The sequence below is a fragment of the Chiroxiphia lanceolata genome, chromosome 17 (genome assembly GCF_009829145.1).
Source record: "Chiroxiphia lanceolata isolate bChiLan1 chromosome 17, bChiLan1.pri, whole genome shotgun sequence".
NCBI classification, from domain to species: domain Eukaryota; kingdom Metazoa; phylum Chordata; class Aves; order Passeriformes; family Pipridae; genus Chiroxiphia; species Chiroxiphia lanceolata.
The window spans coordinates 9,907,793-9,920,421 of NC_045653.1; the positions used below are offsets into that span (position 1 = coordinate 9,907,793).

Consider the following 12,629-nt stretch of genomic DNA (forward strand, 5'->3'; position numbering starts at 1 on the left):
ATCATGAATAGTCCCTAAATCAGTAAAAGAAGTCTATAAACAAAATGTGCTTCTTGATTTGCCTTGGTCATGCTGCTCGAGTGCAACAAAGGCAGATAATTTTAGTCGTTTCTCAAGACACTACCTACATGTTTTCTTGGGAGCTCATCCAATCATCCTGATTAAGAGGTGCATAGTTGGGTCTCTCAGAGCAGTAGGAGAGAGAATCAGGAGAGATGAGCCCACACTCGGCGCTACTTGACATCGCCTGTGTTCGAGAGGTCAGCTGCATTTCCAAAGCAGAACATCTTGAAGGAGAGATGCAGATCTCTCCAGCCCACTTCAAAGCCTGATGAGGAGAGGGACAGGTACTGCCTCCTGGGACAGACTGCTATGGAAATAGGCATGTCAAGAGGGTCCTACAGCATTAACTTACTCGAGAGAAAGCTGAAACCTCAGGCTGCTAAATGTCACCACTGTGCCAAAGCCTTTGTGTCACTCGGCTGTGAGAGTAGGAGAGAGGTGCTGGTTGCTGCCTTGGTTGTGGGGCACTATTTTAGACTGCAATTAATTTGTATAAACTGGAAAGAAAAAAAAAAACCAACAATCCAAAAGAAAGGAAAAAGACAGAAAATCCACACTGCAACAGCTTAATAAAGCAACTTGGGGAGGAACTGTAGCATTTTCTCTGTAAACTGAGGAATGTTCCACACTTCAGCTTTAAAGTTCAGACCCCCAGAGAGATTGTTAGATTTTAATTGCTACCTTAATCAACATTTATTAGTGCTAACCAAAGCTCCTCATGGATTTAAAATTCAACCCAATTGTCAACTACTAATTACTTTAAGTAGACAAGCTGTTATTTTACCAGCTGTATTAATGATACTTTTCAGCATATGTGAAATATTACAAAAAGCTTCAGAAAATTTGATCCTGAGATGTATTTCAAGAGATTTTTTTTTTTTTTTTTTGTCATGATGTTACTTGTCTTTCAGACACCTATTACCCTCTTCTACCTCCACCTCACCCGGCAGAAATGCAAAACCGGAATTGGGGCCAGTGTGTTTTTCAACAGGAGAATTATTTGTTCTTTCCATTTGTTTGGGGATTTTTTTTAAAATTAACTCTCCTTTGAATCCTTGTGCAGCGTGTGCCTCATGCATCAGGTTGAAGGCTGCGGTTGCTGGCTGGTTTATAACAAAGTCTCTGTCTTAAATCTTCAGTATCATCCTGGAGATGGAGCTGGTTTATTAATTACCCTGCACTCTTACTCTGAGGAGTGTGTGCTCGCCTGTCACCCAGCTGCTGGTTGCATCCTCATTTTTTTCCCCACAAAAAGCCAGAGGGTGGGGGCACTGCAGCTTTGCCCATCCACCCTCTGGCCCCAGGATGGGACCTGGCTCAGACACCAGCAGCAAAAGGGGAGCTCAGAACCCAACTCCTCCGTGCTGGTGCTCAGACACCGTGTTGCCACAGTCCAAGTGGAAAACCAGAGTCTGACAGGCACCACGTGAGCCAAACAGACCCATATTTTCCTCTGTCATGATCCACCTACCAAGAGAGTGTGGGAAGGAAGAACGCAAGCACCGCTTGATTTAACTGTTTACTGCTCTTCACAGTCATAAATCTTTGCTTATTGTACTCCCATGCTTGTGTCTTTGGCTTTATTTTAGTCATGAAACAGACTGTTTTAATTAGGTCCCTGAAAGTAAATGATTTCATATCTATGTAGGCAAAAGCTTTCCATTTTGATTACCAGGGGTGAAATGACTCAGTATTGCCAGAACAAGAAAAGCTGGGGGATAACTGACAGTCACCATGGTTTGATTTTTTTTTTTTTTAATGTTGTCTGTGAGTGAATCCATATATAACAGTCTCATTCATGACAACAACTATCCCCAGCAGGAACCAAAGAATTCTGGATCAAAAAGGACATGTTAGAGAACCAAGGATCTGGGTATTAGCTCACAAAATCAGCTGCTGTGATTTGTTTTACGTGGTGATACAGCCCTCAGACACATGTACAGTCTGTGCTCTCCTTAAGGCTGTGGGGGCTGCCCCTCCTACACCCACCCCAGGCTGCAAAACCCGCACAGCAGGAGTAGGAGCGTCAGATGTGCTGAGCACTTGCAGTTGTGCCCAACAGCACAGCAAAGAGGATGATTTTCTGGGTGGACAAGGAGATCATTAGCTACACTCAACAGAAGGCATCAGCCTGCACCATGGGAGGCCCTTGAGCCATGGAGACATTTTCTTTGGATGAATGTCCACCACGTGAGCTCCCATGGCTTGTGCAACTCTTGGTGGGAAAGGAGAAACAGAAGAGGACAGACAGAAAATAACTGCAAAATCTGGATTAGGATTACTCAGATGTCAGGACCATTAGGCACTGTATGAACATTTATTAAATTATTTAGAGGGCTGACAAGCAGCAGAACTGGAGAACCCCAAATATATTGTGATAGGAGATGGGCAATATCCCTTTGGCAAAAACAAGTAGGAACCAAAATACCAGCAGATAGTGAGAACTGAAGTCCAACTGCACTGGTAAATTATGTAAAGCTTATTTCCAACCTGTCATTTGAAGCTGAAGTATTATTTCCCCTCCAGTAGAATATAGCTGCTGGGGAGGGTGAGAGGGAAATAGTGACAAAGATCTGCGTGTTCAAAGGGAAAATCAAGAACATTATTCACTGAGTTTTTGTTCAACCAAAAATATTGCCCTAAATAGTGCAATGGATAACTAGATCTGAGGAGCAAGGCAGAGGCCAGCAAACTGACAGCATACAAATTGACTTTATTCTTTTTTGCAAACAAAATTGGGTAAATTGAATTAATTTACCTTGTAGCTCGATGTACCAATCACAGGAAATGAAGAAGGAAGATTTCCTGAAGGAGGAAAGGGAGAAGATTTGCAGCTTTCAGATTAATGATGACAAGATGGAGGGTCATCACTGTTGCTTTTTCTATCCTCCCTCACCAGGTACAGGAAGATGGGAACCAATCTGTGCCAAAATCCTTCCATTGTATATTCCACTTATCCTTCTTAAATCAGTGGCAGGAGGCCCTAGATCAACTGAAGAGAGATGTACAAGACCCAAAATCATCATCTTCATCAAACATAATCCTAGAGAGAATTTGCATTGGTTTAGGGTTTTTTGTTTGGGGTTGGGCTGTTTTGATTACTGGTTTACTCTTCCATTTTTCTAAATAAACATTTATCTGTCAGTTTTATCAAGGGAAACAGCTGAATATCCATGATATACATGGCATTTCCAGTGCACAGAGGTAAATCTTAAAGCCTTCTCATTTGCCCATTCTCCAGCCTATTTTTTTCCAGGATTCCTGAACTTCACAGCTTTTCTTTCTCTTTGGGGTCTGGAATCAGCAGAACCATTCAGATTTGAGATTGCTGGCCAAATATCAGGAAAGCAGGAATTTTCCTCTTAAGAATAGTTATGATGAAGTAGTTTCTCTGGCATTTAGGGAGGTAATGAAGAGCTCTGAGGTCCCTGGGGATTTCCATACTTAGGTATTACCCTTGTGTACAATTGGGAACAATAAGCTTTATATAAATCACTTATGGATGAATCATACCTTTTGCTATTACTTGTGATAAATCTTAAAATACTTTAGGCCACAGGATTGTAACTATGCATAGAAATGAGCTTAAATGGTCCTTCAGGTATCTAGTCAAACTCAGGAATGACACCATTATTCAGTGCTCTGACATCTTTGCCAACCCATCATGAGCAAGACACCCATTTAAGTTGTTCTGCATCAGATGTTGTTTTTTATGTACAAATGTTTTCTCCAAAGAGGGAAGTTTATGAATGGGAAAGCTGGTGGAATGTTTTTGCCATAGATATGATGGATTTTTTTTGTCTGTGTGCAATTTATTTCCATCTGTTCTGCATCTGACTAACTCCTGTGGAGTATGTGATTAACTCAACTTCTCGAGATCATTAGCTGCTCTGCATTTCTATTATAGCTCATCAGCGTGGGACCACACACAGGCTTGAAAATGTTACACGTTGGTTACTCTTAATACCCTAATCCACAGTGCCTGGTTATTCTCTGTGTGGTGACCATGGATCTAAAGAGAGAAGCCAGGAATGCAGCAGGCACAAAATGCTAATGAAAACAGAGTTTAAGCAGATCCTCATTCTGATCTCAGTGCTAGAGCTAAATTAAGCCCTTTGGAAGAGTTCATGGCTGGTGTTATCCAGCTGGAGACAGATCCAGAGGCATCCAGCCAGCACAGAGAGAGGAGAGGACCACTGTACTGCCCATTGCCACTTTGTACTGAGCGAGTCCTGCTTTCCACCAGGTTGCAGGTACTTGCACCTTGTAGAGCTCCAAGTACAGCACAGACTGCAAACAGTGCATGCTGTCACCCATGTAGTAACATGTATTTTCTTCTGATATAAATATCTACCAATACAAAACCCGAAACACCTTCAGAGCATCAAGCAGCCAGAGCTCAAGTACAAGTCTTTTGCATCATCCTCCGAGTTGTCTTTTAAGGGGTTTTCCCACAGTGAGTAAGGCCAGCAAATGGATGTGTCAGTAACAGATGCTCACATGCCCTTGCCATGCAATTAATTGAGCTCCAGTCTCATTGACATTAATGGCTGCAGGGCAGCAGCATCATGGGGACAGGAACTAGTCCAGTGACTTGGGATCATCCATCAGCTCCATCTAATAATTTATCTTCACGCTTGTCTGCTCTCTTTCTTCACCTAAGCAACGGTACCTGCAGTCCCCAATTCCCAGACCCATCCAAAACCAGAATAAAAATGGGACTCCTGCAGAGGTCTGAAATGCAGAGATTTGACTGATTCCAGCTCCTGTGGCTGAGGTCAGGAAAACCTACTGAATTATTTGATCAGTTATGGATTGGGCAGGATGCACCTGTGTTCCAGGCTTTTCTTTGGTTTTTTTTTCCCCCCTGAATGACACCCATTTGGTGTCCTGCTCATGCTGGTGTTTAGATCAGGCTCACACACACATCACTGCCCCAGCTCCCCGAGGTTGAGCCGCTTGTGACTGCCATCCATCCCCCTGCCCCCACACAGCCATGCCCTGGCTTCAAGCTTTGCCTCTGTGATTCATAGCTGATCACACACTTCGGCTGTGCGACCTCTGTGACTGACAACATCATCTCACATCATCGTAACCTTTCTTTGAAATGTCTGGGTTTGATATTCAACGCTTTTGAAAAGGTCTCCCTGAGGCAGAGGGAAGGTGCTCCTCAGTCTCTCTGAGCACCTACAGCTCCGGGAGTTGAACAGGGGAGGTCTTTGAGATGAGATTAGAGCAATTCACACGTCCACATTCTGTTCCCTTGGAGAAGATGTATGGAATGTGTACTCACCTCTAGCTGGATAGAAGAGGTACAGGGTGTACCGTGAGATAACAACCAGGGGGGTTTGCAGCCATTTCTCAGGGTGCTTTAAAGAGGAAAATATTCACTGCGTTTTGATATCCTGTCTTTAATTATCCACTGAGCTAATAATGGGATAGAATATCCTATCACCTGGATCTACACAGATATTTGCATACTGCCCCTAATTAGGAGGCAATGGGAAGGTCATTTCACCCAGCTGTGTGTCAGGACAGTGGGGTTTGTGTCACACTGTCTGGTGCTGTGAGGGCATCCTGCAGGGATGCAGGATTCAACCACACCTCATGCAACTGCCAAGTGAGGGCATCTAGTGCCACCCATCCACGTCACCAGCCTCTCTCCAAGGGTGACAGCTGTGTCACACCATATCACACTGTCAGGGCTGTTGGAGATTGCAGCCACCAGAAATAAAACGTGACAGGCAAACCTGCCTGAGTTAAAACTGGCAACGAGGAAAGGTCAAGCTCCTGTTCAAATACACTGTTAGAGCTCCAGATCCACACACAGGCTTTGGCACTTGGCCCTGTTCCTATTTATACAGGATCTGTGCTCCCGTATCAGGATGCACTTAATCAAGCTAAGGATTGGCACCAATACCCTGCAGTACAGGTCCCCTCAAAAAATTCCAGAAGAGCTGAATTCCCTTGTAGGCTGCAGTTTTCCAGCGTCCACATTTTTCCCTGTAACAGTTACTGACTCCAAAATCAATGGTTATTTTCTTCCATCACTCACAAACACAAACCTCTCCTGCCCCATTGGATCTAAGGAATGGTACTTACCTGATAACCACGAGATACTTGGCACGGAAATCTGGAGAGCTATGCAAAAATGGGGTTTAATTAGATGGTAATTTATGGGGGGGGGGAAGCCTTTGGATTTTTCATCATACACACCCTGTGTGCTAGTGCCTTTGCCAAATGCCCCCTTTGGCATCCCAACACTATGCACCTTCCCCTTTCCTGCTTTGTCTTCTGCAGATTGCCATATCCTGGAATGCAGTACTGTGCTTATTAACAATTGAAATTATCCACTGGGTGGTTAAAAAAATGCTAATTCTGGCTACTGAGTGCGATAACCAGTAATTTTGTAAAGTACATTTAGTCAAATAAGATTTTTTGGCAGCCAAATGTTGTTGTAGCAGAATGTGCTTTCCTGATTGACATATGCTAACAATACTGCCTCCCCAGTTGGGGGGGGGGATAATTTACTTTCCATTTCCATTGGAAATGAGGTGAAACAGAATGTGGTCGATTGTTAAAATGCAGCTCTGTGGTTTAATAGATTTGCTCAAAACCACGAATCAAACATTGCGCTGCACCCTCGGTCGTCTCTGTCATCACTTCCAGGAAACCAGCAAGGACACACCTCCTCCTGAGATAGTTTTCTGCTCCTTTGGGGTTTCTCAGCCACTTTCCCAGGCATTTCCCCAAGAGCACCTGCACTGAGAACCCTCCCCAGCAGAACATGGGAAGGCTGCAACCATCTCACAACATTCCCCAGGTGTGTCACAGGGAAATGAAGTATGAGAGAAGCTTAGTCAGACCAGGTGAGGTTTTACCAGCTCTCCATCATCCACACTTCTCTCCATTTTAATTGTCCTTCCCACAAGCCTGAAGAGGAAGGGGAAAAAAAGTTCCTCTGAGCATCCCAGCTCACTACTAGAAGGGGCCTTGTCTCCAGAGAGGTTGCAGTGACAGAGACCAAGGATTTGGCTCTGCTGTCACCTCATTTATCAGGCAAAAAGGGAACAACTCTGATCTCCGCCACAAAACCCAGGGTTAAAATTATCTCTAAATCTTAGTTGCCCCTGATGTCCACTCCAGAGGCGTTGCTCCTGCTGGGAGGGCATCCAGGCTGCTGCTCCACGAGAACTGTGCTGCTGCTGTGACTGGCTCTGCGGGATTTAATTTACTTATTTAGAAAAAAGGCACGAGGGAAAACACAAGACACATGTTCAAAAATCTTTTATGAATCTCGAGAATGGAACATTTTCTCATCAAAACTTTTTCAATTAAATTATCATGAGTGGTTCTCTTTCTTGGCTGTTTTTATCATAAATACTTCCAGTGTTGAATTTGCTCCTCTATCTCCAGAAGAGCCTTTAGCCTAACGTTTTGCATTTAACCACTTAAGTGCTTCAAGGCCTCACTCATCAGCCTCTCCAAAACCATGTACTGATGGACCATGGGAACAGTCAGCTGTAGGTGGCTCAGGTGATGGAGTTTTGCTGGGAGCAAAGGTTGTCCATAAATGCCTGTAACAGGTGTAATATTTGTAAATTTTCCCCTCCTCCTCTTCGGATACATCTAAGACAAAAGTCTGGGCTTGTAGGAGGGATGGAAAAACCTCTTCTTCCAAAGTGGTCTTCAAGTCTGTGTTTCTCCAAAAGTCAGCTTGGAGCACAAAAGAATAAATCTCCACTAAACTTCTGATTGACTGGACTTGTTTAAGCCCTCTGGGGAGTCCCTGTGAGAAGTTCTGTGCTCACCTTCTCTATCACGGTTACAAGTGAGCTGATGGCTGCTTTCAGTGGTAACCCAGGGAAACCACACAGTCAAATAATTTGAGGGACAGCTTGACTAAAGTGAATCACGTCAGCATGAAGCTTGGCAGAGCCAGGGGAGCAGTTTTCTGTACATAAGATTTAGGAAGAGTCTCAAACCTGAGAACTGAGTTCTGCTTTTGTGTCCCTTGGTTTTCTGGTCCTTTCCCCCCTGTCTCTCCCACGTTCCTGTTTGAATGGAAGATGAAAACTCACATCGTGCTGAATTCTCTAGTCTCATGCAATGTCTGATTTTTGTTGACTATGAGGCTGATAGCTGCATTTTTTTCCCTTCCAGGAGTTTGACTTAATTTCCATAAATTTCCATTTCCCACGAGCTTATGAAGCCCCATGCCCAGCTCTGCTCTGTCTCCTGTGTCCTGCAAAACCCTGCATAATTTTAATGATTCATATTTCATTTTAAAATCACCTTTGGCAATAGAGGGCTAACAGAAAGCTGGCACTAATAGTGCATCATTAGAGAGCCAGGAAGGCTCCATGCCTGGGTAGGGCAGGACCCCCACGGCCACTAAGATGGGGCAGCTGGAGAAAAATGATTCAGGCCTCTGGCTGTCACTGCTCAGGCAGTGCTGGAAGGGAAGGTTGCTGTTCTGTACGAGACAAAACACAATTTGGTCCTGAGGACTAATCCCATCCCACAGATTCTGCCAGACTGGTGCTTGAACGGTATTTAGGATTGCACTGATTACAGGAGTGACAGCAGCATGGAAGTGGGTTAGTGTTTCATTCTGTCCTGCCAGTGACAAACATTGTAGTATTGGATTTTCTTCTTTTTTTTTTTTTTTTTTTTTTTTTTTAATGAGGATTTAGCACTCAGTCATGGGGGTTGTGGTGTTGGATTTTTTTTTTTAGGCTAGAGAGCAGCCAGTGCTAAGCCTTCACATGCACAGCTTTGGGCTTCTGCACTGAGCTCATTCTGCTGGGCAGAGACCATGGGACTGGTGGGTTCACACTGATGCAAACACATCAGTTTTGAGGGGGAGCAGAATCAGACTGATCTGTACTTGGATAGGGCACAGATGAGGCCAGACCCCTCTGCCTGTGCATCCAAACAACCCTGAACACAGAATTAGTGTAGATCCAGCATCACACAGACTGTCCTTTCCATGGTGAGGCAACCTAAAGCCTGAGACTTTCAAGTCAAACATGAGCCTGCACACTGCCTAAATCCTCCTTCCTGGGGCCAGAGTGATCTGTAAACATACATAAGGACCCAAAGGCTCCCATGGCTGTTCACTGACAGTCATAAGGACCCAAAGGCTCCCATGGGTGTTCACTGACAGTTGTGGCCACCTTAGTCCACTGATGTTAGGAGACACTGTAAAAAATTCCATTAAACACCTCCACAAGTCTTCCTGCTCCTGAGCTTTTGCAAATGTAGTCCTGAGATCCCAGACCAGCTTCTCTTGAGCAAGTGGGAAATTTTCCACTGACTTTGAAGAGTTGTTTGAGGCACCAGCTCCAGCAGTGTGCAAAGTCACCTAAAATGAACTGTTGCTGCATTGATGTGCACAGTGTGCTGGGGTCTGGGCTCATGCAGCCCAGTAAGCAGCTCAGCAGAAAAACATGAAATACAAGGGGTTTGCAGGAGCAGGATTGGCTTTTCTAGTCTTTATGGCCCTCAGGAGTTTGTGTTTGTAAATAATTCTTTCAACAAATTAAAGCATTCTGCTACTGGGGAAAATATTGATTTTTTTTTTTTAAACTATATGAGAGCTGTGGTACAAATCAAGACAGGGTAAAAATCTTTAAATATAGTCTTTGATAGAAAGTATGCAATATTCACACTTTTACCGTAACAATTCATAAGAGGGAAAGTCAATGCTATTCTAGACAACTTCCCAAGCTCCTTAAAGACTTCCCAGTGCAATTATGGAATGAATCAAGGCTTTTAAGAAAGCTCAGGAAAGACTTTCTGAGTTCTGCAAAATTATATTAAGCAAGACTAATTTATAGCTAGGGCAAAGTTTTTTGAATGAAAACCAATAAACTCTGAGTCTCGGGTAACAAAGCGAAACGTTTACAGAGTTAAGTGCTGCATTTTGCTGATGTGCAAACATTGCTCAGCAGTGAGAAAGAAAGGCATTTGGCAGCTGAAGCCACAGAAATAAGAGTGAGAACTGCAGGGCTCATTTCTTAGTCTGACCTGGTAAGTCTGAGCAAGTTATTTTACCCCTGTGTGCACCAGCTCATCCCAGCTGCATCATGAAGGTTAAGCTAACCAAGAAGGTTCTTCACAAACACAAATTGCTCTCTTTTTTTGTACCAGCTGAGTAGTTGGTCCTTACTGCTTAATGATCTGTCTTAGCCTGTAGACAGGACTCCAAAAGATAACTCTTCTTTATACCAAGGAGGCTGTGATGTCTTTTGGAAGCTTAGAAAACTGCTTTATATTTAACAAAAGAGGTCATTAACAGCTTGTAATAGTGGGGTGTATCTAGGAATTCACTCAGTCCAGAGGAGCTCTATTATTAGAGGAGAGAAGATGTTCCCACCATGTGGGTTGTCAGAGACAAAACCCAGCTGGTACTTTTGCTTAACACATTGAGGTCTGAAGCACAAAGCTGTAGGGACACTTCATGCATCTAAAGAAAACTTTGGCAACAACAACACTACCTGTCTCCACCTAAAGAGGAGTGGCATCTTCAAATTTATGGATAGAGAAACTGAAATGCTTCTGATTGCCAGTGCATCAGCTCCCATATGCTTTTGTGCTTCTTCTTTCTTTCATAGATCCCCTGTAGCATCTTGGGGGTGTGGGTGGATTGTTTCTGTTCACCTCTGGCATTTCTGAATTCCTCCAGAGCAAAGAGAGCACAAATCTGCACTAGACACTGGGTGTACAGCAAATCTTGTCCACTCTGGAGATGGGTCAGCAGGGGTGGGTGGGTGGAGAGGGGTTGTCTCCATCCGAGCAGATGGAGCGCTTGTCTGTAGATGAGGGTTTGCACTCTGAGGAGGATTCATGGTGTTGGCTTGCAGTGCAGGGTTGCTTCTGTGGTTTAGATCACTGAGGTGCAAGATAAGTGGCTTGGGGAAGAAGTCAGAATGCTCTGGAGCCCTACCACCAGGCAAATCCCCTCTTGAGTTTGGTAGTTTTATCTTTCTGTCATTTTATCACTTTTAATACAATTGCTTCAACAGCAATTTGCAGCACAGTTTTATTCTCACCAATATTTTGAAATTTTAAATATTTAAAGGGCTTTTGATTTGTCCCACACTCATCTGAGCGATGTGTTAAGTCTCCTTCTGAGCCATACAGCAGAGAGGATGAGCCCCTGGGGTCAGCAGAGCAGCTCACCATCCCACCATGGCAGCTTTGCCACAGATGTGTAGGCAAATCCTACTCGTGCCTGTATTTCCCTGGGCTGCCATTTGTCAAGCTCAGTTCCATTGAGGTTTCTAGACAGCCCAAAAGGCCCTCACAAAGCTTTCCTGCATTTGACATGAACAGTGACTTCTACTTGATTCAATCACTGTTTAATTTGATCCTCCATTTAATTTTATCAAAACTGTAGTAATCAAATAATTTGTACTAAAAACATTACAACTTCCACTTGTTTATTCTGATCAATTTTAATCCTCTAAGGAACAAGGTTTATTGGATAACTTAGTTACGAGATAACAAAACGCTGTCATTAAATCTACAAGGAAAGGACAGAACACCAAAAAAATGAAAGTTAAGAAGATCACAAGGAGTGCTCATAATGCAGCAAAAAAGACAATAACACACTGTTATTTAGAAGTCATGCTACGCATGATGAAAGCTAAGCAGCATCCTGCTGTTTGTGAGATGGGAAGATCAATGGCATGTTTCAGTTGAGACATTTCAGGCAATGAGCTGCGCTGAAAAGGGAAAAGAATGTAATTGGATGTGAATGAATTTGCCTTTTTTGAGTGTTGACCCACATGAAAGAACATGCGTCAGTGATGTTTGAGTTTTCTCTCTGCGCAATAAACCTTCAAAAGCCAAAACCAGCTGAGTAAGAGGAAGGGAAAGATTTCCACTGCAGGCTGTTCCTCCATTGCTTTGAGAAATTAAAACACTAGAACCATAGAATCACAGAATCAACTGGCTTGGAAAAGACCTCCGAGATCATCAAGTCCAACCCTTGATCCAACCTCACTGTGGTTCCCAGACCATGGCACTGATGCCACATCCAGTCTCATCTTAAAAACCACCAGGGCTGGTGAATCCACCACCTCCCTGGGCAGCCTGTTCCAATGTCTGATTACTCTCTCTGTAAATAATTTCTTCCTGATATCCAAACTAAACTTGCCCTGGCAGAGCTTAAGATCGTGTCCTCTTGTTCAGCTGCTTGTTCCTGGGAGAAGAGGCCGACCCTCACCTGGCTACAAACTCCTGTCAGGGAGTTGTAGAGAGTGATGAGGTCTCCCCTGAGCCTCCTCTTCTCCAGGCTAAACAACCCCAGCTCCCTCAGCCTCTCCTCATAGGACTTGTACTCGAGTCCTTTCACCAGCCTTGTTGCTCTTCTCTGGACCTGCTCCAGCACCTCAGTGTCCTTCCTGAACTGAGGGCCCCAGAACTGGACATGGCACTCAAGGTGTGACCTCACTTGCACTGAGTACAGGGGAAGAATCACTTCCCTGGTCCCACTGGCCACACTATTCCTGATCCAGGCCAGGAACTGATGCTACCTCCTGTCCCGCTGATCCTTC

The 12,629-nt window shown here is 44.1% G+C and overlaps 1 protein-coding gene across 1 annotated transcript in view; it reads left to right on the plus strand.

Moving 5' to 3' along the window:
* NTSR1 (neurotensin receptor 1) overlaps positions 1 to 12,629 on the plus strand; it is a 56,419-nt gene that overhangs the window by 25,853 nt on the left and 17,937 nt on the right. The gene's annotated exons all lie outside the window — the stretch shown is intronic.